Source organism: Cucurbita pepo, chromosome 11 (genome assembly GCF_057944985.1).
Source record: "Cucurbita pepo subsp. pepo isolate OVF chromosome 11, ASM5794498v1, whole genome shotgun sequence".
Taxonomy (NCBI): Eukaryota; Viridiplantae; Streptophyta; class Magnoliopsida; order Cucurbitales; family Cucurbitaceae; genus Cucurbita; species Cucurbita pepo.
The window spans coordinates 12,467,111-12,489,188 of record NC_141808.1 but is presented as its reverse complement, the minus strand read 5'-3'; the positions used below and the strand labels follow the sequence as shown (position 1 = coordinate 12,489,188).

The window sequence follows — 22,078 nt, the reverse complement described above, 5'->3', positions numbered from 1 at the left end:
AATAAAAATTACAAAGATGGCATCGCCCAGACTTGAACTGGAGACCTTCAGTGTGTTAGACTGACGTGATAACCAACTACACGACGACACCGTTGGAAACCTCACCAGAAGGTCAGCCAAACTATAGAGTTAAGCCCAAACTTCCTAGAGCCTAAAGAAATGCCCGTGGAAACCTACCAGGAACTGGATGCGATGACAGCCTACAAGTAGGCTACTTACCGAGTACTTTTTTACTCACCGCATTTTAGATTTCTTTTTCAGGTCTTCGCTAACTGTCGCTCGAGGTGGGGGAGCGTTCGAGAGCTGCATTGTCACTTGAGGGTCGTTTATGAGTGTCGACCCGGTTTGTGTACTTCGGGACTTTTATATTTTGTTAGAAACAGTATCCCGAACTCTTTCTCCGTTTGTAACAAATTTTAACGACACTTGTTTGTGTTGCCTTTCAATTTGTTCTAGTCGAGGTGTTGTTTGATTTTAAATTGCATTATCTAAATGTTTAATTTAATTTTACTTTTAGTTTTATTTTCGTCACGGTTCGAGATTTGAAGCCTCGAAAATCACGTAACGAAAGACTCAAAGACTCTTCGTCTAGCAAAAACCGTCTGTTGGACCAATCAACCTAGACCTCTGATACTAAGTTGAGTTCATAAATTTCTTGGCTAAATCCATGCTCAATGTGTGTTCGAGGGCACGGTTCTCGGGCCTATAAGCTCCAAGGCTCTTAAACTTTCACGTAGAGGTCTAAAATGAATCAATGTGTGTTTAAGGGCACGGTTCCCGGGCTTACCAAGCTCGAAGGCTCTTAAACTTTCTCGTAGAGGTCCAAAATGAATCCAGATTATTATTATATAAATAAAAATTGCAAAGATGGCGTCGCCTAGACTTGAACTGGGGACCTTCAGTGTGTTAGACTGACGTGATAACCAACTACACCACGACACCGTTGGAAGCCTCACCAGAAGGTCAGCCAAACTATAGAGTTAAGCCCAAAGTTCCTAGAGCCTAAAGAAAAGCCCGTGGAAACCTACCAGGAACTGGATGCGATGACAGCCTACAAGTAGGCTGCTTACCGAGTACTTTTTTACTCACGGCATTTTAGATTTCTTTTTCAGGTCTTCGCTGACTGTCGCTCGAGGTGGGGGAGCGTTCGAGAGCTGCATTGTCACTTGAGGGTCGTTTATGAGTGTGGACCCGGTTTGTGTACTTCGGGTCTTTTATATTTTGTTAGAAACAGTATCCCAAACTCTTTCTCCGTTTGTAACAAATTTTAACGACACTTGTTTGTGTTGCCTTTCAATTTGTTCTAGTCGAGGTGTTGTTTGATTTTAAATTGCATTATCTAAATGTTTAATTTAATTTTACTTTTAGTTTTATTTTCGTCACGGTTCGAGATTTGAAGCCTCGAAAATCACGTAACGAAAGTCTCAATGACTCTTCGTCTAGCAAAAACCGTCTGTTGGACCAATCAACCTAGACCTAAGATACTCATTCGTACACGTATTTCTTCAATAAAAGTCGAAACAATTAATTACATGCTCAATGTGTGTTCGAGGGCACGGTTCTCGGGCCTATAAGCTCCAAGGCTCTTAAACTTTCACGTAGAGGTCTAAAATGAATCAATGTGTGTTCGAGGGCACGGTTCCCAGGCTTACCAAGCTCGAAGGCTCTTAAACTTTCTCGTAGAGGTCCAAAATGAATCCAGATTATTATTATAAAAATAAAAACTGCAAAGATGGCGTCGCCCAGACTTGAACTGGAGACCTTCAGTGTGTTAGACTGGCGTGATAACCAACTACACCACAACACCGTTGGAATCCTCACCAGAAGGTCAGCCAAACTATAGAGTTAAGCCCAAAGTTCCAAGAGCCTAAAGAAAAGCCCGTGGAAACCTACCAGGAACTTGATGCGATGACAGCCTACAAGTAGGCTGCTTACCGAGTACTTTTTTACTCACCGCATGTCAGATTTCTTTTTCACGTCTTCGCTAACTGTCGCTCGAGGTCGGGGAGCGTTCGAGAGCTGCATTGTCACTTGAGGGTCGTTTATGAGTGTGGACCCACTTTGTGTACTTCGGGTCTTTTATATTTCGTTAGAAACAGTATCCCGAACTCTTTCTCCGTTTGTAACAAATTTTAACGACACTTGTTTGTGTTGCCTTTCAATTTGTTCTAGTCGAGGTGTTGTTTGATTTTAAATTGCATTATCTAAATGTTTAATTTAATTTTACTTTTAGTTTTATTTTCGTCACGGTTCGAGATTTGAAGCCTTGAAAATCACGTAACGAAAAGACTCAATGACTCTTCTTCTAGCAAAAACCGTCTGTTGGACCAATCAACCTAGACCTCTATTACTAAGTTGAGTTCATAAATTTCTTGGCTAAATACAGCATATGACGTGCTCACAATCATTCCACCCTAGTCCTTGTTGATTCGTACACGTATTTCTTCAATAAAAGTCCAAACAATTAATTACATGCTCAATGTGTGTTCGAGGGCACGGTTCTCGGGCCTATAAGCTCCAAGGCTCTTAAACTTTCACGTAGAGGTCTAAAATGAATCAATGTGTGTTAGAGGGCACGGTTCCCGGGCTTACCAAGCTCGAAGGCTCTTAAACTTTCTCGTAGAGGTCCAAAATGAATCCAGATTATTATTATAAAAATAAAAATTGCAAAGATGGCGTCGCCAAGACTTGAACTGGAGACCTTCAGTGTGTTAGACTAACGTGATAACCAACTACACCACGACACCGTTGGAATCCTCACCAGAAGGTCAGCCAAACTATAGAGTTAAGCCCAAAGTTCCTAGAGCCTAAAGAAAAGCCCGTGGAAACCTACCATGAACTGGATGCGATGATAGCCTACAAGTAGGCTGCTTACCGAGTACTTTTTTACTCACCGCATTTTAGATTTCTTTTTCAGGTCTTCGCTAACTGTCACTCGAGGTGGGGGAGCGTTCGAGAGATGCATTGTCACTTGAGGGTCGTTTATGAGTGTGGACCCGGTTTGTGTACTTCGGGTCTTTTATATTTCGTTAGAAACAGTAGCCCGAACTCTTTCTCCGTATGTAACAAATTTTAACGACACTTGTTTGTGTTGCCTTTCAATTTGTTCTAGTCGAGGTGTTGTTTGATTTTAAATTGCATTATCTAAATGTTTAATTTAATTTTACTTTTAGTTTTATTTTCATCACGGTTCGAGATTTGAAGCCTCGAAAATCACGAAACGAAAGACTCAATGACTCTTTGTCTAGCAAAAACCGTCTGTTGGACCAATCAACCTAGACCTTTGATACTAAGTTTAGTTCATAAATTTTTTGGCTAAATCCAGCATATGACGTGCTCACAATCATTCCACCCTAGTCCTTGTTGATTCGTACACGTATTTCTTCAATAAAAGTCCAAACAATTAATTACATGCTCAATGTGTGTTCGAGGGCACGGTTCTCGGGCCTATAAGCTCCAAGGCTCTTAAACTTTCACGTAGAGGTCTAAAATGAATCAATGTGTGTTCGAGGGCACGGTTCCCGGGCTTACCAAGCTCGAAGGCTCTTAAACTTTCTCGTAGAGGTCCAAAATGAATCCAAATTATTATTATAAAAATAAAAATTGCAAAGATGGCATCGCCAAGACTTGAACTGGAGACCTTCAGTGTGTTAGACTGACGTGATAACCAACTACACCACGACACCGTTGGAAGCCTCACCAGAAGGTCAGCCAAACTATAGAGTTAAGCCCAAAGTTCCTAGAGCCTAAAGAAAAGCCCATGGAAACCTACCAGGAACTGGATGCGATGACAGCCTACAAGTAGGCTGCTTACCGAGTACTTTTTTACTCACCGCATTTTAGATTTCTTTTTCAGGTCTTCGCTAACTGTCGCTCGAGGTGGGGGAGCGTTCGAGAGCTGCATTGTCACTTGAGGGTCGTTTATGAGTGTGGACCCGGTTTGTGTACTTCGAGTCTTTTATATTTCGTTAGAAACAGTATCCCGAACTCTTTCTCCGTTTGTAACAAATTTTAACGACACTTGTTTGTGTTGCCTTTCAATTTGTTCTAGTCGAGGTGTTGTTTGATTTTAAATTGCATTATCTAAATGTTTAATTTAATTTTACTTTTAGTTTTATTTTCGTCACGGTTCGAGATTTGAAGCCTCGAAAATCACGTAACGAAAGACTCAATGACTCTTCGTCTAGCAAAAACCGTCTGTTGGACCAATCAACCTAGACCTCTGATACTAAGTTGAGTTCATAAATTTCTTGGCTAAATACAGCATATGACGTGCTCACAATCATTCCACCCTAGTCCTTGTTGATTCGTACACGTATTTCTTCAATAAAAGTCCAAACAATTAATTACATGCTCAATGTGGGTTCGAGGGCACGGTTCTCGGGCCTATAAGCTCCAAGGCTCTTAAACTTTCACGTAGAGGTCCAAAATGAATCCAGATTATTATTATAAAAATAAAAACTACAAAGATGGCGTCGCCCAAACTTGAACTGGAGACCTTCAGTGTGTTAGACTGACGTGATAACCAACTACACCACGACACCGTTGGAACCCTCACCAGAAGGTCAGCCAAACTATAGAGTTAAGCCCAAAGTTCCTAGAGCCTAAAGAAAAGCCCGTGGAAACCTACCAGGAACTGGATGCGATGACAGCCTACAAGTAGGCTGCTTACCGAGTACTTTTTTACTCACCGCATTTTAGATTTCTTTTTCAGGTCTTCGCTAACTGTCGCTCGAGGTGGGGGAGCGTTCGAGAGCTGCATTGTCACTTGAGGGTTGTTTATGAGTGTGGACCTGGTTTGTGTACTTCGGGTCTTTTATATTTCTTAGAAACAGTATCCCGAACTCTTTCTCCGTATGTAACAAATTTTAACGACACTGTTTGTGTTGCCTTTCAATTTGTTCTAGTCGAGGTGTTGTTTGATCTTAAATTGCATTATCTAAATGTTTAATTTAATTTTACTTTTAGTTTTATTTTCGTCACGGTTCGAGATTTGAAGCCTCGAAAATCACGTAACGAAAGACTCAATGACTCTTCGTCTAGCAAAAACCGTCTGTTGGACCAATCAACCTAAACCTCTGATACTAAGTTGAGTTCATAAATTTCTTGGCTAAATCCAGCATATGACGTGCTCACAATCATTCCACCCTAGTCCTTGTTGATTCGTACACGTATTTCTTCAATAAAAGTCCAAACAATTAATTACATGCTCAATGTGTGTTCGAGGGCACGATTCTCGGGCCTATAAGCTCCAAGGCTCTTAAACTTTCACGTAGAGGTCTAAAATGAATCAATGTGTGTTCGAGGGCACGGTTCCCGGGCTTACCAAGCTCGAAGGCTCTTGAACTTTCTCGTAGAGGTCCAAAATGAAAACAAATTATTATTAAAAAAATAAAAACTGCAAAGATGGCGTCGCCCAGACTTGAACTGGAGACCTTCAGTGTGTTAGACTGACGTGATAACCAACTACACCACGACACCGTTGAAACCCTCACCAGAAGGTCATCCAAACTATAGAGTTAAGCCCAAAGTTCCTAGAGCCTAAAGAAAAGCCCGTGGAAACCTACCAGGAACTGGATGCGATGACAGCCTACAAGTAGGCTGCTTACCTAGTACTTTTTTACTCACCGCATTTTAGATTTCTTTTTCAGGTCTTCGCTAACTGTCACTCGAGGTGGGGGAGTGTTCGAGAGCTGCATTGTCACTTGAGGGTCGTTTATGAGTGTGGATCCGGTTTGTGTACTTCGGGTCTTTTATATTTCGTTAGAAACAATATCCCGAACTCTTTCTCCGTATGTAACAAATTTTAACGACACTTGTTTGTGTTGCCTTTCAATTTGTTCTAGTCGAGGTGTTGTTTGATTTTAAATTGCATTATCTAAATGTTTAATTTAATTTTACTTTTAGTTTTATTTTCGTCACGGTTCGAGATTTGAAGCCTCGAAAATCACGTAACGAAAGACTCAATGACTCTTCGTCTAGCAAAAACCGTCTGGTGGACCAATCAACCTAGACCTCTGATACTAAGTTGAGTTCATAAATTTCTTGGCTAAATCCAGCATATGACGTGCTCACAATCATTCCACCCTAGTCCTTGTTGATTCGTACACGTATTTCTTCAATAAAAGTCCAAAGAATTAATTACATGCTCAATGTGTGTTCGAGGGCACGGTTCTCGGGCCTATAAGCTCCAAGGCTCTTAAACTTTCACGTAGAGGTCTAAAATGAATCCATGTGTGTTCGAGGGCACGGTTCCCGGGCTTACCAAGCTCGAAGGCTCTTGAACTTTCTCGTAGAGGTCCAAAATGAAAACAAATTATTATTATAAAAATAAAAACTGCAAAGATGGCGTCGCCCAGACTTGAACTGGAGACCTTCAGTGTGTTAGACTGACGTGATAACCAACTACACCACGACACCGTTGGAAGCCTCACCAGAAGGTCAGCCAAACTATAGAGTTAAGCCCAAAGTTCCTAGAGCCTAAAGAAAAGCCCGTGGAAACCTACCAGGAACTGGATGCGATGACAGCCTACAAGTAGGCTGCGTACCGAGTACTTTTTTACTCACCGCATTTTAGATTTCTTTTTCAGGTCTTCGCTAACTGTCGCTCGAGGTGGGGGAGCGTTCGAGAGCTGCATTGTCACTTGAGGGTCGTTTATGAGTGTCGACCCGGTTTTTGTACTTCGGGTCTTTTATATTTCGTTAGAAACAGTATCCCGAACTCTTTCTCCGTATGAGTGTCGACCCGGCTGTTGTTGCTAGAAAACAAAGGAAAAGAGATGGGGAAGGGATGAGGATGTTGTTGCTCGCAAACAAAGGAGGAAGGGATGGCAAACAAAGGAAAATGGATGGCAAACAAAGGAAAAGAGATGAAGTTGTTGCTATTGGCAAACAAAGGAAAAGGGATGGAGAAGGGATGGGGCTGTTGTTGTTGGGAAACAAATGAAAAGGGGGAAGTTGTTGGCAAACAAAGGAAAATGGATGGGAATGGATGGGAAGGGATGGGACTATTGTTGGCAAGAAAAGGGATTGGGGCGGTTGCTAGCAAACCAAATGGAATTCTAGAACAAAGAAAATGGATTGGGGCTGCTGTTGGCAAGAAAAGGGATTGGGCGGTTGTTGGCAAACAAATGGAATTTCTGAACCAAGAAAAGAGATGGGGCAAACAAGGGTGGAATTTCACAACAAAGAAAAGGGAAGAGATGGGGCTGTTGCTGGCAAACAAAGGAAAAGGGATGGGGCTTTTGCTGGCAAACAACCAACAAAGAAAATGGGGAAAAGGTAATTACAGAACCAACAAAGAAAAAGGAGAAAGGGTAATTCCGAAACCAACAATGAAAAAAGGGATGTAATGGTTCTTTTTTCGGAACCAACTAAGAAAAGGGATGGATGGTTCTTTTTCCGGAGGAGCATCGCCGCGAGCCCTTTACGCCGAGTGAAGCCGAGGGTGCGTCTGTGCCGCTGGGTGCCATGTGGCTGCAGCAGGACGCGCCACGTAGTACAGGTGGAATCGGGTCGAGGTCGATTAGAGTCGCGGGTTTGGGTTGGCTCCCGGGTCGTTGGCTACAGGTGTTGGCTGCTGGGCTTCTGTTCCCGAGATGGGCCGCAGACGCGTTCGGCTGCAGAGCGAATTGGCTGGGTTGAGGAAACTTTGGCTTCAGGTTCTACAAATGGGCTGGATTCGAATCAGGTCCGACTTGGATCCGACGGACTAAAAACATGTGTATATCTACCTTATTGTTTGAATTCCGATCTTCAAACAAAGTTCTTTAAATTTCACCGCGCCTGAGATTTGGTGAAGATGTCTCCAATTTGTTCCTCTGTTTGGATGATATCAATCTTAATGAGCCCCCGATTTGCACATTCCCGGATGTAGTGGAATCTAATTTCTATGTGCTTGCTCCGGTCGTGCAAAACTGGATTTTTGATCAGGGAGATCGTAGCTTTGTTGTCCACGTATAACATTGGTGGATCGCCTTCTCTTTCGATGAGTTCTTCCATCAGTTGCACAAGCTAGACCCCCTGTGTTGCTGCCGTCAAAGCGACAATGTACTCTGCATTGCAAGAAGATAAAGCAACTACCTTTTGCTTAGTTGATTGCCAGCAGATCGCGGTGCCTGAGAGGAAGTAAATCATCCCGCTAGTGCTCTTACGATCATCAACGTCACCGACCATGTCACTATTACTATAGCCGACCAGCTCAAGCTTCTCTTTTCCTCTCTCTGCGCAGTATCTCACACCCCAGCCTCTGGTTCTAACCACATAGCACAGATGCGCTTGACAGCCACAAGATGCTCCTTCCTAGGTGCTTCCATAAACCTACTCATGTATCCAACGGAATAAGCAAGGTGATGGCATGTGTTTACCAGATAGCGCAGGCTCTCGACAATGCTGCGGTAATGGGTGGAGTCAATTATCGTTGTAGTGTCGACCTTCCTTAGTTGGAGTCGGGCCTCCATTGGTGTCTTTGTAGGGTTACTGTCTGCTAGCCCAGCTGTGTCCAGCAGCTTCTTTGCATATGCACCTTGACAGAAGGTGATGCCTGCAGTACTCTGTTGCACTTAGATGCCGATGTAGTAACTGAGCACGCTAAGATCACTCATCTTGAAGTTCTTTGATATCTCCCTCTTGAATCTCCCAAGAACTTCATGTCGCCTCCACTGATTATGAGGGCGTCAACGTACACTCCCACGATCAACCGCTGTTTGTCGTGGCCTTGCATGTACATGCCATGCTCAGAGGCATATCGCTTGAACTTCAGCGACAGAAGGGTACTATTGAGCTTCGCATTCTAGGCTCGTGGTGCTTGTCGAAGCCCGTAGAGTGCCTTCTGCAGGCGCAGTACCTTGTCGGAGTTGTGGTTGTCCAAGAAGATAGGTGGTTGTCGGACGTAGATGGTCTCCTTCAGCTCTCTGTTGAGGAAAGCGGACTTCACATCCATGTGGTGGACCTCCCAGGAATGATGTGCCGCGATCGCCAGCAATAGGCGACAGATTCCAACCCTGCCACCGGCGCGAATACCTCTTCGAAGTCCGCTCCTTGCTTCTGGACATAGCCCTTCGCCACCAGACGGGCCTTGTGCTTCACAACTTCTCCTTTTTTGTTACGCTTTAGTTAGAAGACCCATTTGAACCCTATGGCTCGGTGTCCCGGCGACATGTCCTCCAGACTCCACGTCTTGTTCCCAGTGATGGACGTCATCTCTTCCTGCATTACCTTCAGCCAGCATGAGTTCTTTTCTGCTTCGGCGAAGGTGTTCGGTTCATTCGCGCTGATGGCATGCAGCTTGGCCACCTCTTCTTCAAGCTTGCGCGCCGCAAGTTCAGGTAGTTCACCTCCTCCCAACAGGTCTTCCATCCTCTAGTGTGGTTCCTTAGTAGACCCCATAGAAGCCCAAATGTAGATTGCAGCGGTAGAAACAACCTTTGAGACTATGGAAATCGGCCCGAGTCAACGGAGGAGCAAATGAGTCTTTTTTTTTCTTCATGTGTTATAGAGTACATGTGGTATCCTAATAGTAGTGACCAACAAAAAGGAAATTGGTAGTGGTTAAAAAGTTTGAAAATTATTAACAAGAAATTATTTAACATTTTATTTTTCTTTTGTAGTTTAATAGTATTATGAAGTAAGAATAAAGAGAATGTTCTCGATTTCTTTTTTTTGAATTATTAATTTAACTTTTGATAACTATGTTGACTATAAAGAAACCATGAATTGACTATAAAGAAACGGATGAATTCTTTATTTGAATTTTTATTATTTTTTATTCGCTAAATATGGCCTAATCGTGGGTTGGGTAAAGAAAGAAGAAGCCAAAAACAATAGTTTTGTAATCGAGTGAAGAAGACAAAACAAGAAACAACTCCTCCTCCTGCAAGAATTGTTGGGACACTCTGATGGCTGTAAGCCTTTCGCCATGGCTGTTTCTTCCCCACTCCATTCTTTTTCTCATTTCCATCATTCCTCTTTCTTCCGAGTATTGCCATTGCTGCCAACTCCTCCTCAATGGAAGAAGTTGAGATAGCAAAGAAGAGAACAAAAAAGAGTGTTGGATGAATTGAAGAAGACAAATGAGTACTATGAAACAGGGGATAGAGAAAATCCGTTAGGGCTTTTTGTGATAGTAAAGAATTTTGTGAACACCGTGAATCAGGTGTGTCGTGAAATAGCTGGGGAGTTGAGAGGGAAGATCAAGATGGGAAATATGGATGCATGTCTGCCATTGAAGAGCACAATTAGAAGCTGTCCCGCCCATTCCATGGATTAGCTTTTCTGAATTGGATTCTCCTAAAAAAAAAAAAATTCTTTTATATTTGGTCTTGAAAAGATTAAATGTACAAATTATTTTAGAAAGAAATACACATTTTTGGTTAATATGGTTGATTGATTTCATGGCTAATGTGATATAAATCTTTAATACTAAAATCTATTTGTCTGTTTGTTGTGATTCTTCTTGATTCTTATAATGTATCTTATAAAAATAATTGTTAGATAACTCCAAAACTAATAAGAAATATGAATAATATTATAGACTCAACCACTCATCGATATATGGGATTGGAGGCATTGGTAAGACCACTTTGACCAAAACTTTATACAAAAAATTTCTCTCCAATTTGAATGTTGCTTTCTATCAAATCTTAAGGAAGCTTCAAAGCAATTCAATTGCCTCGTTCAACTTCAGAAATACTAGATCCATGAGATCTTAAAGGAAATTTTGAAGGTTGAAAATCTTGATAAAGGAATCAACATGGTAAGAAATAGACTACGTTCAAATAAAGTTCTTATAGCTCTAGATGATGTGGATAAGCTTGAGCAGTTAGAAGCATTGGTTGGTAGACATGATTGGTTTGACGCTGGTAGTATAATCATTGTGACAACAAGAACCCGTCATTTACTTTTATCCACAAATTTGATGAAAAGTATCGTATTCAAAGAATTAATCACAATGATGCCCTTAAACTTTTTAGTTCACACGCTTTTAAGAAAAGTTATCCACCCAGTACATACCTAGATGTTTCAAAACGTGCTACAAGTTATTGTAAAAGGTCATTCATTGGCTCTTGTTGTTTTGGATTCTTTCCTTTGTACTAGATACGACCAAGGAGAATGGACAAGTATGTTTGTCAAAGTAAGTCGATAGTAATGTTGAATTACTAAACTATGAGTTTGTAGGGAACCGATGCAATTAAAGCTATAAAGTTGGAGTTACCTAAACCCACAAGGTTGGATGTTGATCCTCGAGCTTTTAGAAACATGAAAAACCTAAGATTGCTAATGGTTCAAAATGCAATATTTTTCACCAATATTGAATATCTACAGAATAACTTAAGTGGATAAAATGGCGTGGATTTGCTTAAAAATCTTTGCCATCTTTCTTTATTACAAAAGATCTTGTTGGATTAGATTTGCAACATAGCCTCATCAAAAATTTGGGGAAAGAATCGAAGATAATTATATTGCTACTTTTATGATTCGAAAATTTTCATTGATTTTCTTATAATAATATTTTATCTAAATTAGATTTTTCTTTTCTAGGATTGACAATGGTTGAAGTTTGTTGATCTTAGTTACTCTAATTCATTAGAGAAAATTCGTAACTTCTCTCCAATATCGTCAAACTTTGAAGAATTGTATCTTGACAATTGCACAAAATTGAGAACCATTCCTACGTCAATTGTTTCTCTTGGTAAGCTTGTTACCTTATACCTTAATCATTGTTCCAATCTTAAAAAGTTTCCAAGCTATCTCAAGTCGAAATCTCTTAAAATTTTGAAGCTTAGATACCGAAAGAAAGAGAGAAAGAAAGAAAAAAAAAACTTTAGGAACTTACAAACTTCTCCCCATCATCAAACCTTAAAAAATTATATCTCAATAATTGCATAAAAAGAGTGATTCTGAGTCTATTAGAGCTTTAGATAGTCTTCATATCTTGGAGCTTACAAAATGCACTAACCTTGAAAAGCTTTCAAGCTACCTCGAGTTAAAGTCCCTGGTATATTTAAAACTATCTAGGTGTTCTAAGCTCGAAAAGTTTCTAAAAATTGCCGAAAACATGAAATCTTTAAAGATTTTGGATTTGGATTTTACGGCCACAAAGGAGCTACCTTCAACAATTGGATGCCTTAGTGATCTCGTTGTGTTAGACCTTGAAGGTTGCACAAACCTCATCTCCCTCCCTAGTACCATTTATTTGCTACTGAATCTTCGTCATCTTCGTCTTAATGGGTGTTTCGGAATTGAAATGTTACCCAATAAATGGGACCCAACCAACGATCCAGTATGCTCTTCCCCAAATCATTGACACTTTGTTGAGTTCACAATTTTTGAGCTTGAAAATTGCAAAATATCAAATCTTATATGGGATTGCAAATTTTTGACCTTGTAAAAGAAGTATTGTCGATATTAAATCTTACTTGCACGCCTTGGAATTGATTCTCAACTAGAAAATTTAAGGTCAAATTCCGATTATTCGAAACAGGATGAGCCATGTAATGGTGTCTACATGGTGGGGATATATGGGATTGGAGGCATTGGTAAGACGACTTTGGCCAAAGCTTTATACAACAAAATTGCTCACCAATTTGAAGCTTGGTGCTTTCAATCGAATGTTAGGGAAGCTTCAAAAATGTCCTTGTTCAACTCCAAGAAATCCTACTCCATGAGATCTTAAAGGAAGATTCGAAGATTTTAATAATTTTGACTGAGGAATCAACATCATAAGGAATAGACTTACATTCAAAGAAAGTTCTTATAACTCTTGACGATGTGAATAAGCTTGAGCAACTAGAAGCATTGGTTGGTGGACATGATCGGTTTGGCCTTGGTAGTGTAATCATTAGACAACAAGAAGCAACCATTTACGTTCCATCCATGAATTTGATCAGCAGTATGATGACGACACACTTGAATTTTTTAGTTAGCATGCTTTTAAGAAAAATCGTCCACCAAGTAATTACTTAGACCTTTCAAAACGTGCTACGAGTTATTGTAAAGGTCTTCCTTTGGCACTTGGTGTTTTGGTTTCTTTCCTAAGAGACCAAGCAGAGTTTTTTATGGGCTTGAAGAAAAAGTAAAGGAGATTTTCCTTGATATTTCTTGTTTTCTAGTGGGATAAAAAGTTGACTAGGTTAATAATACTATTTCAATCCAAGTTTTGAAATTTTAGTAATCGAGAATCTTTCACTTATTACGATTAAAAATAACAAGGTGCAAATGCATGATTTAATCCAATCGATGAGTCATAAAATAGTAAATGGTGAATCTTCTTAGTCTTGGAAAAAGGAGTAGATTGTGGTTGGTAGAAGACATTTTAAAGCTTTTTGTTAATAATTTCCTGATTAACACTTGCCCAAACTTTAGAAAGCTTCCCAACTATCTTTCACTAAAATTTCTTAGATATTTGAATCTTTCTTCGAAAAATTCCTGACTTCTCTACGACAATAAACCTTAAAAAAATTGTATCTAAAAAAATGCACAAATTTAAGAGTGATTCACGAGCCTACTGGATTTTTGGATTGTCTTGTTGCCTTGGACCTTAGACAATGCACTAAGCTTGAAAAGCTTCCAAGCTACTTCAAGTTAAAATCTCTTAAATATCTTGAACTCTCAAGCAAATCTAATCTCAAAATGTTTCAAAAAATTACTGGAAACATGAAATTTTTAGTGTCGTTATATTTAGATTTTACCGACATAAAGGAGCTACCTTCATCAATTGGAAACCTTTCTGGGCTCAAGGTCTTAAACCTTGACGGTTGCACGAACCTCATCTCCGCTCTCACCACTATTTATTTGTTACATAATCTTAAAGAACTTCATCTTGGTGGTTGTTCTACCTTTGAAATGCTCCCCAGTAAATGGAACTCACCCATCCATCCAATATGCTCTTCTTCAAATTAAGTACCAAAAAACCTGATGTTTCCCAGTTGACTTTGTTGAATCTTCAATGTTGCAACATATCAATGAAGATTTTTTGGAAATTTTATGTGATGCTGCAACATATCAATGAAGATTTTTTGGAAATTTTATGTGATGCTGCCTATATGAACCAAGAGACATCAATCATACAATATACTTCAATGAAGATGTGAATTATGTAACTATAAGAAGCTATGGTATCGATCTCGTCGATAAGGTCCATGGGATACAAAATGATGTTAGGGACTAGGGGTAATGTATACAGATTTTGATGACTAAGAGGAATTGTAAAGCCGGTGAGTGAGCTATTGGTTTCTTGTGTTGTTTTGAGCAAACTATGCTTCTTTCCGTATATATTATTTTGTTATGTATGATGTTGATAATGGTATAGGGATGTTATCAAATCCTTTTCTCAAGAAGTCTCCGCAAGATCAGATTGCAAAGCAATGTTGCATGTAGAGAACTTCCCAACTGAAATTGATTCCAAAATACAACAACTTACATACTTTCCCGTACACGTAACATGTTATGGCGTTACAATGATACGTGGCATGGAAGGTATGGCAGAGACGACACTTACCAAATCTATATTTGATAAACTAATGGATGATTCCTTTGGGAGAAAGGCTTTAAATGATTGTAGTGGGTTTATTGAAATGGATAAACGTAGATCTTGTGGCGGACGTATTGCAGGTGGATGTAGTATCACAAGGATTAGACTGTCTTCCCAAGAATATCTCACAGTTTTTTTACAGTGGGTATAGATTTGACGCAGATATGGGTGATGGAGATGGTCGGTTGAATTGTGTAAGAATTTAAGGAAGAATTTGAGAGAGTAGACTCCAAAATGCATGGAAATGTTAGAAAGACCCTTCAACCCCCACGTTGTTTAGTAGACATGCTTCTTTGGAATAGAAAATCATCCCTAAGGTGATTATTTCCATTTTTTAAGACGGTGACAATGAGTTTCATGGAAGGAAAATTTGTGGTAAGTTCTCAGGAAGGTATATTGTCATAACTCTCGTTTAGTTCATGACGTTCATATTCTCATTTATTTTGGTTATTAACTCTCATTTAGTTCTTAATCATATTGGTTCATATTCTCATTTTGATACATGAATATCTTAATTCATGCATGAGCATTAATGTTGTTATTGTTGGGTTTTATGTCCTAAAATTCATAGTTTGTAAACAAAAACATATTCTATTTTCAATAAAGTTATTATTGTTGTTTAATCAGTAAAGATTGTTATTGAATAAAGTGAACTTTACGATCATTAATTTAAATCCAATAAACTAAGAACACTCTGGCTATAGTATGATTACTTGAACTATATGTAGAGACATAAGAGTGGATCAAGTTCAAGTATATAGTCAAAATGATCTATAGTATAAGGATAAGGCTGAGTACCTTATTCTGGGGAAACTATGGATGCGACCCACTTTTGTATATGATATAAACAATGTGATCACCAAATTGTACATGTGGAGACATGTGAGTGGGGGCGTCCTATGCAATGAGTATTGCATAAGATTGGACCATAAAGAAAACCACTGTCACTTTATAATGTCGTTTACTGTTGAGACTGATTTTCTTTTCATTCGATAACCTAGGTAACTCGGTTTTAATCCTGAGCTAACCATGAACTTCTATTTATTCGGAATTATCCTTAGATTTGCATGGGTGAGAGTGGCTCTAGTTCGCTGACTCAATCGGCCTCCCATTTCAGAAGTAAGCCTGGGTGAATGGCTGGGGACATGGGGTGCAAGATGGAAGTCACTCCTACCCACTATTAGAGATAGAAGAGAGGTAGTTCCCTTAAGCATTGACTCCAGGTCTTGAACAAGGGGTCCCACCCTCTCATTGGCCTGAGAGAGATTCGGTTTACTGATTGGACCACAAACCAATTGTTCATTAGAGGATCAGTGAGACATAAGGAACAAGAAGTAACTTTAGGGGTAAAACGGTAAATTGACCCAACTCTAGTTACGAACAACCTGTGAAGGATCGACTTACTAATCATGGTTATATCAAATGGACAGAAATATATCTATAGTGAGGGGAGTGCAACTACTAGGCTATAGTGGAGTGTCCTAGTAGTTAACGAATGTTGGTTAACAAGGTTAATGAGTTTAACTGGTTAATCTTGGATCGTTGGAGTCCATGATCGGTCCATTAGGTCCCTCTGCTAGCTCATATCGGACTAAACCATACAATAGTGTGACGAGTGAGTTCGAAGTGTTCGAATTCAAATTAGGGAATATGAGCTACATATATACGATATATTTAACCGCATTTTTGTTTTATTTACGAATTAAACAAAAAGAGAGAATCTAAGATATTTAAATAAGATTTAAATATCTTAATCAATTATGTGTCGGAATTGATTGGGATTGGCATTTGAATTAATATTAAATATTAATAAACTAGTTTAATTAATCATTTAATGTTACTTTAATTTGAAATTCATTATTCAAATTAATTGTTGAATTAAAATGAAGAAAGTCAAAATGTTGACTTCATTTAATGGAAAAATCCATGTTAGTGGAATTTTGAGGTGTCAAAATTTGGTTTAACCAAACTTGCATGCTTGCCAAATAAACCCAAGTTTGAGTAGAATTTTGAGTGTCAAAATTTGGTTAACTCAAACATGCATGCTTGCCACATAATCCCGAACATTTGAGTGGAATTTTGAGTGTCAAAATTTGGTGATCTCAAATTTGCAAGAACATGCAAACATGACACTTTAATAGAGTGATCATGGTACATGGAAGATCTTCTTCTTCTTGGTGAAAAACCTTGAGAAAAACCTCTCACAAACACTCTCTTCATATATACAAAATCCCTCCCAAGTTTAGTCACTCACCGGATTCCACAATCCCGTTCTAAGGCCGGAGGATAGTGGAGAAGACACTAGTGTTGGTTCGAAACCGGTTTGTGAGGAAAAAGGAGTTTGAACTACAAAAGTTTAGTATTCAAACTCATTAAGTTTTAATACTTATGAACATGCTAGTTATTTACTATAATTGATGTTCTAAAAGTGCCTAAGATCCAAATTGCTATCGCATGTGTTATATTAACACCATAAATTTGTATCAGAGCAAGTTTTAGGCACTTTATTTACATTAATTTGATCATGGTGGGTACCATTTCATGAATGAAATTTGTGGTTGCTAAAGTGGATGGTTTTAGTTTTGGTATTTTTTTATGCTTCCATTTGATACAATTATTGTAATAAGCCTAATGTGTATGGGGCTTTAATGAATGAAGAAAGGTCTGTAATTTTTATGGAGTCATTAGAGTCCATTTTAGGTTGTAATTGATCGAAAATGGAAGAGAAAGCAAGCTGAACCGAAGAAGATGGAAGAGGCGATTCGGGTGTTTTTTCTGCCGTTGGGGTCCGATTCAACGTTTTTAAGGGTTGGTTCTCCCAGTTCGTGATCCTCGGGAGCGGCTCAAGTTATTTTTAATTATTAATGTAATAATTTATTTAATTGCTTGCTTTAAAATGCCAAAACAAACTCACTTTAGTGTGTTTAATTAATTATGCATTATGAATGTATGTTTTAATTAAATAGAAAATGTATATGCATAAAGTATGTCATATAGATTTAAAATCCCACCATAGGCTAAGCATGTTTCATGCATTCCAAGTACATTATAAGTGTTATAATGTATAGTATGCATGTTTAGGGTTCCATGAGTGATAGATATAAATTGTTATATTATTGCATGGAATGGATGATTATATAATTGTTATATAAAGCATGTTAGATGCATGTTATAGGCTATTTTCAACGTCATAAAACGAGATAGACGTTAAAATCTATAATAAAGATAAGTGCATGATGACTTAGGGTTAAGAACCGAGCACGATCAATTTTAATAGTTAAAATAGGTCGATGTCTTATAAAATTGTGGTTACGAGAAAGCTCACCTGGCACGATCTTGTCTAAGGTTGGAAGTACTTAAGTTGACGGTTTACGGAACATCTACTACCTGGAGATCGGACTAGTACTTGAGCTTAGTTAGCCCAGTTTTATGAGCATGCTTAAGTGATGTAAGATTTAGAAAAATCACCTAGACTTAAGTTATATTTAATTAGCCGGAATATACTTAAGTAATGAGTATACCCAACCATCTAAAATACTTAGTGGGAGGAAAAAAGTGTATAAGATACATCGTTTTATTTCCACGCTCTCTGTAAAATTCACACAGTGAGATTCATGCTCGGCCTCGTGTCGCCCTGGGAGCGTCCTCAATTCGGAAGGTATTTGCATGAGTCAATAACAAGGTGAATAGAGAAAGTATTTATAGTAAGTGGGAGAAGGAAGTATATCAAATACGTCCTATGGTCTCCACCACTAGGTTGCACCGTAAGATTCCCATGTTCCACCTGCATGTTGCCCTAGAGCAACTACCCATTCAGAGGGTTGTAACATGGGAGTCGAAACAACGCAAACTCCAGAAATGGATAGGATTTTTTAGGTCCGTTCCCAACTTTGGCTTTTTCATTCGATAGCATTGTTGGGACCGATCTATGAGGTCTGAAAAATGGTGGGTCACACTTACGAAGAAATACTAAGAGTTGGTATATTTCTTGACCAAAACAGCGATAACTAAGAACACTATAAGAACAAGAGTTATTCTGGGATTAGTGTTTAAGTCAAGAATGTCTTGGTTTAGTGAATGAGTGATTGACTGCCCCTTGGTAGCAGTTGCTCTAACTCACTAAAGTATCGTTGCAAATTAATAATTTGGGTACATTATTACATTTGCTAAAACTGATTGGATTAAACAGGATTAAGTCAAATCACTAATAGAATTTTCTTTATATCATAACATGACAAACTCAATAGTACAATTACTCGCTTCTGAGAAATTAAACGGCGACAATTACACAACTTGGAAATCAAACCTAAACACAATACTGGTCATTGATGATTTAAGGTTTGTTTTAACTGAGGAGTGTCCTCCAAACCCCAGCTCAAATGCAAACTGAACAGTTTGGGATGCGTATGACAGATGGATAAAGGCAAATGACAAAGCCCGAGTGTACATTCTAGCCAGCATATCTGATGTTTTGGCTAAGAAACACGATGTTATGGGTACTGCTAAAGAGATTATGGAATCTCTAAAAGGGATGTTTGGACAACCGTCCTTCTCCCTTAGACATGAAGCCATAAAATACATTTACAACTGCCGTATGAAAGAAGGGACCTCAGTTAGAGAACATGTCCTGGACATGATGGTTCATTTCAATGTGGCAGAAGAAAATGAAGCTGTTATTGATGAGAAGAGTCAAGTCAGTTTTATCATGATGTCTCTTCCGAAGAGCTTCTTCCAGTTCCGCACCAATGTGGTAATGAACAAAATAGAATATAACTTGACTGCTCTTCTCAATGAGCTACAGACTTATCAGTCCATCTTAACGAACAAGGGACAAACAAGAGAAGCAAATGTTGCTATCTCCAAGAAATTATTACGAGGATCGTCCTCCAAAAATAAGTATGAACCTTCAACTTCTAAAAGTGTTTTGATGAAGAAGAAGGGTAAAGGGAAAAATAAAATTCCTACTAACCGCAAACACAAGGTTCAAAAAGCAGATAAAGGAAAATATTTCCATTGCAACGAAAACGGGCACTGGAAGAGAAACTGCCCAAAATACCTTGCAGAGTAGAAAGCCGAAAAGACACAACAAGGTAAATATGATTTACTCATTGTAGAAATATGTTTAGTAGAGTATGACAACACAACTTGGATACTAGATTCATGGGCGACTAATCATATTTGTTCTTTTTACTCAGGGTTGGAACAGGAGAGGTTGTCTCAGCAAGATCAGTAGAAAATTTAAAGTTGTTTTTTGGAGATAGATTCATTATATTAGATAATGTACTTTTTGTTCCTGAAATGAAAAGAAATCTAATATGTATCTCTTGTTTATTAGAACAATTGTATAAAGTATCTTTTGAAATCAATGAAGTGTTCATTTGCAAAAGAGGTATTCATATTTGTTCTGCAAAACTAGAAAACAACTTATATATGTTAAAACCGAGCGAAACAAAAGCTATTTTAAATACCGAGATGTTTAAAACAGTTGAAACTCAAAATAAACGACAAAAAATTTCTCCTAATACCTATTTTTGGCACTTAAGACTAGACCACATTAATCTCAATAGGATTGAGAGATTGGTTAAAAGAGGACTTCTAAATGAGTTAGAAGACAACTCTTTTCCTCCATGTGAGTCTTGTCTTAAGGGTAAAATGACTAAACGATCATTTTTCGAAAAAGGTTATAGAGCCGAAGAAACCTTAGAACTCGTGCATACAGTTGTCTTGAGGGGCGTCCTATGCAATGAGTATTGCATAAGATTGGACCATGAAGAAAACCACTCTCACTTTATAATGTCGTTTACTGTTGAGACTGATTATCTTTTCATTCAATAACCTCGGTAACTCGGTTTTAATCCTGAGCTAACCATGAACTCCTGTTTATTCGGAATTATCCATAGATTTGCATGGGTAAGAGTGGCTCTAGTTCGCCGACTCAATAGGCCTCCCATTTCAGGGGTAAGACTGGGTGAATGGCTGGGGACGTAGGGTGCAAGATGAAATTCACTCCTACCCACTATTAGGGATACAAGAGAGGTAGTTCCCTTAAGCACTGACTCCAGGTCTTGAACAAGGGGCCCCACCCTCTCATTGGCCTGAGAGAGATTCGGTTTACTGGTTGGATCACAAACCAATTGTTCATTAGAGGATCAGTGAGACATAAGGAACAAGAAGTAACTTCAGGGGTAAAACGATAAATTGACCCAACTCTAGTTACGAACAACCTATGAAGGATCGACTTACTAATCATGGTTATATCAAATGTTTAGAAATATATCTATAGTGAGGGGAGTGCAACTACTAGGCTATAGTGGAGTGTACTAGTAGTTAACAAATGTTGGTTAACAAGGTTAATGAGTTTAACCGGTTAATCTTGGATCGTTGGAGCCCATGATCTATAGGTCCATTAGGTCCCTCTACTAGCTCATATCGGACTAAACCATACAACAGTGTGACGAGTGAGTTCGAAGTGTTCAAATTCAAATTAGGGAATATGCGCTACATATATATGATATATTTAACCGTATTTTTGTTTTATTTACGAATTAAACAAAAAGAGAGAATTTGAGATATTTAAATAAGATTAAAATATCTTAATCAATTATGCGTCGGAATTCATTGGGATTGGCATTTGAATTAATATTAAATATTAATTAAATAGTTTAATTAATTATTTAATGTTACTTTAATTTGAAATTCATTCTTCAAATTAATTGTTGAATTAAAATGAAGAAAGTCAAAATGTTGACTTCATTTAATGGAAAAATCCATGTTAGTGAAATTTTGAGGTGTTAAAATTTGGTTTAACCAAACTTGCATGCTTGCCAAATAAACCCCATAAGTTTGAGTGGAATTTTGAAGGTCAAAATTTGGTTAACTCAAACATGCATGCTTGCCACATAATCCCAAACATTTGAGTGGAATTTTGAGTGTCAAAATTTGGTGATCTCAAATTTGCATGAACATGCAAACATGACTCTTTAAATAGAGTGATCATGGTACATGGAAGATCTTCTTCTTCTTGGTGAAAAACCTTGAGAAAAATCTCTCACAAACACTCTCTTCATATATATAAAATCCCTCCCAAGTTTAGTCACTCACCGAATTTCACAATCCCGTTCTAAGGCCGAAGGATAGTGGAGAAGACACTAGTGGTGGTTCGAAACCGGTTCGTGAGGAAAAAGGAGTTTGAACTACAAAAGGTTAGTATTCAAACTCATTAAGTTTTAATACTTATGAACATGCTAGTTATTTACTATAATTGATGTTCTAAAAGTGCCTAAGATTCAAATTGCTTCCACACGTGTTATATTAACACCATCAGTTATGACTATATAAAAGTCTGTCTAGTGCCATTTGGTTTAGATGTGGAGCCATTACCATTTTACATTTGTCTAGTTTCATTTACCAACAAGTTGTATCAGAGCATTGAAGGTTGTGGCATTAAGATACAACAAGTGGTATTAGAGCGTCAGGTTGTGGATTTGAGATATTGTGAAAGACTTAATCTCATCTTGTTGTTACATTAAGTAACACATGCTCGTTGGA

The 22,078-nt window shown here is 38.5% G+C and overlaps 5 non-coding genes and 2 pseudogenes across 5 annotated transcripts; 2 read left to right on the top strand and 5 right to left on the bottom strand.

The window, feature by feature from the left end:
- Positions 1 to 868: 868 nt before the first annotated feature.
- Positions 869 to 942, bottom strand: TRNAV-AAC (transfer RNA valine (anticodon AAC)). Its single transcript has one exon. It is a non-coding gene; the product is annotated as a tRNA-Val (tRNA).
- Positions 943 to 1,733: 791 nt separating this feature from the next.
- Positions 1,734 to 1,807, bottom strand: TRNAV-AAC (transfer RNA valine (anticodon AAC)). Its single transcript has one exon. It is a non-coding gene; the product is annotated as a tRNA-Val (tRNA).
- Positions 1,808 to 4,470: 2,663 nt separating this feature from the next.
- Positions 4,471 to 4,544, bottom strand: TRNAV-AAC (transfer RNA valine (anticodon AAC)). Its single transcript has one exon. It is a non-coding gene; the product is annotated as a tRNA-Val (tRNA).
- Positions 4,545 to 5,407: 863 nt separating this feature from the next.
- On the bottom strand, positions 5,408 to 5,481 carry TRNAV-AAC (transfer RNA valine (anticodon AAC)). The gene has a single exon. It is a non-coding gene; the product is annotated as a tRNA-Val (tRNA).
- Positions 5,482 to 6,346: 865 nt separating this feature from the next.
- Positions 6,347 to 6,420, bottom strand: TRNAV-AAC (transfer RNA valine (anticodon AAC)). The gene has a single exon. It is a non-coding gene; the product is annotated as a tRNA-Val (tRNA).
- A 2,770-nt stretch (positions 6,421 to 9,190) lies between these two features.
- LOC147790343 (disease resistance protein Roq1-like) lies at positions 9,191 to 14,008 on the top strand (annotated as a pseudogene).
- On the top strand, positions 12,361 to 13,429 carry LOC147790344 (TMV resistance protein N-like; annotated as a pseudogene).
- Positions 14,009 to 22,078: the final 8,070 nt, after the last annotated feature.